Source organism: Somniosus microcephalus, unplaced genomic scaffold (assembly GCF_052327205.1).
Source record: "Somniosus microcephalus isolate GS21.2 unplaced genomic scaffold, FLI_Smic_1.0 unresolved_chr5, whole genome shotgun sequence".
Taxonomy (NCBI): domain Eukaryota; kingdom Metazoa; phylum Chordata; class Chondrichthyes; order Squaliformes; family Somniosidae; genus Somniosus; species Somniosus microcephalus.
Window position 1 is genome coordinate 3,592,944 of NW_028225183.1, and position 4,594 is coordinate 3,597,537.

The following is a 4,594-nucleotide window of genomic DNA, read 5'->3' on the forward strand; positions in this document are numbered from 1 at the left end:
TCTCCTCTGGTTACCGTCATACCTGCCACTGGCAAGCGTTTCTCCTTATTAACTCAATCAAATCCCCTTGTAATTTTGAAAGCCTCTAATAAAATTTCCTCTTAACCGTCTGAGGAAAACAATCACAAACTCTCAACATAACTGAAGTTCCTTATCCCTCGGACCACTCTGCAAGACATCAAACTGAGTGTCTCGCTCTGTATGTCTATCTTTGTCTCCCTCTTTGTCCCTGTCTCTCTCTGTACAGGATTCTGAGGGTGCTTGACAGGATAGATGCAGGGAGGATGTTTCCCCTCCTGGTGGAATCTACAACTAGGGGGCAAAGCTCCAGGATATCCGGTCGCCCATTTAAAACGGAGATGAGGAGGAATTTCTTCTCTCAGAATGTCGTGAATCTTTGGAATCCTCTACCCCAGAGAGCTGTGGAGGCGGAGCCACTGAATATATTCAAGGTGGAGATAGACATATATTTGAGCTGCAGTGGAGTCAAGGGTTATGGGGAGCGGGCAGGAAAGTGGCGTTGAGTAGAAGATCTGATCAGCCATGATCTTATTGAATGGCGGGGCAGGCTCGAGGGGCCGAATGGCCCACTCCTGCTCCTGTTCCTTCTGTTCTTATTCTTATTTCTGTCCCTTCTGCCTCTGTCCCTCTGTTCACAGGTCGATTTTTGCTCTGACAGATTCGGCACGTTTCAGTTCCTCGTTAGTACAGTGGTGAGTATCCCCGCCTGTCACGCGGGTGACCGGGGTTCAATTCCCCGACGGGGAGAATTTTTAACATCCCCAATTTTAAACCTTTGGGCAGCTCCTTAAAAAGACCCTGGGAAAAGTTGAATAGAACAAAATGAACGAAAATAATTTTAAAAGATGTACATGAGGAAATTAATAACAACTCCCTGCACCAGTTCCTCTTTAGTAGAGTGTTCTCCTTCTGTTTGCCTGTTGTGTGGGGCACTGAGGAGGGAGAGAGAAAATGAGATAACAGCGGGAGAAAGCACGACTGCTCTTTCAAAGAGACAGCACAGGCACGATTGGCCGAATGGCCTCCCACCGTGCTGCCAGCCTCCATGAATGCATGACACTGAGATGGATATCTGAGACATACACACACAAAGAGAGCATATGCGGGTATTTTGTGTGTGTTTGCTGCTTTGTCTCAAGCACTGCATAACCATTTCCTGGACAATGTCGTGGATATTATGATGTCAGTTTTCACTTCCCCGACGGCTTTTCTCTGACTTTATGCCTCTGTCTCTGAGAAAAGCATAGAAGGAAATATATGGCAAATGGACGCCTTCCCGCACTTGATGCTGTGGCTTAGTGAACATGTCCTTTGTGTTCTCGTCTAAAAGATGTCATCTTGCACGAAAAGATTGCCTGGCGTGAAAGTGATCTGAATTTCAAAGCAGCAAGGAGGAAAGTCTGCGTTGCTCTGCTTGCTGGCAGGCAGCTTCTTGCAACTTCTTGCAGCTTCCCTGGTGGTCTAGTGGTTAAAATTCGGCGCTTTCCTCGCCGCGGCTCGGGTTCGATTCCCGGTTAGGGACCAGTGCGTTTTGAGGCTGTTTGTAAATGCCTCCAATCAACGCACCCGCGCGAAGTAATGCCTGCTTCTGATCAACCTTTGCAATTTCAACACTGCTGCTGCCTCAACAGGTACACAATGCACTTCCTTGCCTTTTGTAAAATGCCTGCTGTTTCAAAGTCAGCAGGAAATTACATTTGGGACGAAACAATTTAAACGTGTACATGCCCACATTTAACTGCAGCTGACAGTGTCAGAACAGTCACGGTTATTTTCAAACTTCCATGTATTTTCTTGCAGGCTGCACCCCCCTAACAAACTTAGCTTATCACAGCACGGCTATCAATCAACTCAACGCCAGTTTGAAGAATGCAACATTTGAAAGTTAGCAACGTGTGCAAGACTTTAGTGAGAGAGAGTTGGGCCGTGATAACATTTCTAAGCAGTAAGATATTCTGTAGGCCTGAGCCCTTGCTGCGTAATACAATTCTCCCCATACTGATTCTGTTATCTTCAATTGGTCTCCTCTGGTTAACGTCATACCTGCCACTGGCAAGCGTTTCTCCTTATTAACTCAATCAAATCCCCTTGTAATTTTGAAAGCCTCTAATTAAATTTCCTCTTAACCGTCTGAGGAAAACAATCACAAACTCTCAACATAACTGAAGTTCCTTATCCCTCGGACCACTCTGCAAGACGTCAAACTGAGTGTCTCGCTCTGTATGTCTATCTTTGTCTCCCTCTTTATCCCTGTCTCTCTCTGTATAGGATTCTGAGGGTGCTTGACAGGATAGATGCAGGGAGGATGTTTCGCCTCCTGGGGGAATCTACAACTAGGGGGCAAAGCTCCAGGATATCCGGTCGCCCATTTAAAACGGAGATGAGGAGGAATTTCTTCTCTCAGAATGTCGTGAATCTTTGGAATCCTCTACCCCAGAGAGCTGTGGAGGCGGAGCCACTGAATATATTCAAGGTGGAGATAGACATATATTTGAGCTGCAGTGGAGTCAAGGGTTATGGGGAGCGGGCAGGAAAGTGGCGTTGAGTAGAAGATCTGATCAGCCATGATCTTATTGAATGGCGGGGCAGGCTCGAGGGGCCGAATGGCCCACTCCTGCTCCTATTCCTTCTGTTCTTATTCTTATTTCTGTCCCTTCTGCCTCTGTCCCTCTGTTCACAGGTCGATTTTTGCTCTGACAGATTCGGTATCTTTCAGTTCCTCGTTAGTATAGTGGTGAGTATCCCCGCCTGTCACGCGGGAGACCGGCGTTCAATTCCCCGACGGGGAGAATTTTTAACATCCCCAATTTTAAACCTTTGGGCAGCTCCTTAAAAAGACCCTGGGAAAAGTTGAATAGAACAAAATGAACGAAAATAATTTTAAAATATGTACATGACGAAATTTATAACAACTCCCTGCACCAGTTCCTCGTTATTAGAGTGTTCTCCTTCTGTTTGCCTGTTGTGTGGGGCACTGAGGAGGGAGAGAGAAAATGAGATAACAGCGGGAGAAAGCACGACTGCTCTTTCAAAGAGACAGCACAGGCACGATTGGCCGAATGGCCTTCCACCGTGCTGCCAGCCTCCATGAATGCATGACACTGAGATGGATATCTGAGACATACCCACACAAAGAGAGCACATACGGGTATTTTGTGTGTGTTTGCTGCTTTGTCTCAAGCACTGCATAACCATTTCCTGGACAATGTCGTGGATATTATGATGTTCAGTTTTCACTTCCCCGACGGCTTCTCTCTGACTTTATGCCTCTGTCTCTGAGAAAAGCATAGAAGGTAATATGTGGCAAATGGACCCCTTCCCGCACTTGATGCTGTGGCTTAGTGAACATGTCCTTTGTGTTCTCGTCTAAAAGATGTCATCTTGTACGAAAAGTTTGCCTGGCGTGAAAGTGATCTGAATTTCAAAGCAGCAAGGAGGAAAGTCTGCGTTGCTCTGCTTGCTGGCAGGCAGCTTCTTCCAGCTTCTTGCAGCTTCCCTGGTGATCTAGTGGTTAGGATTCGGCGCTTTCACCGCCGCGGCCCGGGTTCGATTCCCGGTTAGGGAACAGTGCGTTTTGAGGCTGTTTGAAATGCCTTCAATCAATGCACCCGCGCGAAGCAATGTCTGCTCCTGATCAACCTTTGCAATTTCAACACTGCTGATGCCTCAACAGGTGCGCAATGCACTTCCTTGCCTTTTGTAAAATGCCTGCTGTTTCAAAGTCAGCAGGAAATTACATTTGGGACGAGACAATTTAAACGTGTACATGCCCACATTTAACTGCAGCTGACAGTGTCAGAACAGTCACTGTTATTATCAAACTTCCATGTATTTTCTTGCAGGCTGCACCCCCCTAACAAACATAGCTTATCACAGCACGGCTATCAATCAACTCAACGCCAGTTTGAAGAATGCAACATTTGAAAGTTAGCAACGTGTGCAAGACTTTAGTGAGAGAGAGTTGGGCCGAGATAACATTTCTAAGCAGTAAGATATTCAGTAGGCCTGAGCCCTTGCTGCGTAATACAATTCTCCCCATACTGATTCTGCTATCTTCAATTGGTCTCCTCTGGTTACCGTCATACCTGCCACTGGCAAGCGTTTCTCCTTATTACCTCAATCAAATCCCCTTGTAATTTTGAAAGCCTCTTATTAAATTTCCTCTTAACCGTCTGAGGAAAACAATCACAAACTCTCAACATAACTGAAGTTCCTTATCCCTCGGACCACTCTGCAAGACGTCAAACTGACTGTCTCGCTCTGTATGTCTATCTTTGTCTCCCTCTTTGTCCCTGTCTCTCTCTGTATAGGATTCTGAGGGTGCTTGACAGGATAGATGCAGGGAGGATGTTTCCCCTCCTGGGGGAATCTACAACTAGGGGGCAAAGCTCCAGGATATCCGGTCGCCCATTTAAAACGGAGATGAGGAGGAATTTGTTCTCTCAGAATGTCGTGAATCTTTAGAATCCTCTACCCCAGAGAGCTGTGGAGGCGGAGCCAGTGAATATATTCAAGGTGGAGATAGACATATATTTGAGCTGCAGTGGAGTCAAGGGTTATGGGGAGCGGGCAG

At 46.5% G+C, this 4,594-nt stretch overlaps 2 non-coding genes across 2 annotated transcripts; both read left to right on the forward strand.

Annotated features, from left to right (window-relative positions):
- Positions 1-696: 696 nt before the first annotated feature.
- Positions 697-768, forward strand: trnad-guc (transfer RNA aspartic acid (anticodon GUC)). The gene has a single exon. It is a non-coding gene; the product is annotated as a tRNA-Asp (tRNA).
- Positions 769-3,514: 2,746 nt separating this feature from the next.
- On the forward strand, positions 3,515-3,586 carry trnae-uuc (transfer RNA glutamic acid (anticodon UUC)). The gene has a single exon. It is a non-coding gene; the product is annotated as a tRNA-Glu (tRNA).
- The last annotated feature ends 1,008 nt before the right edge of the window (positions 3,587-4,594 follow it).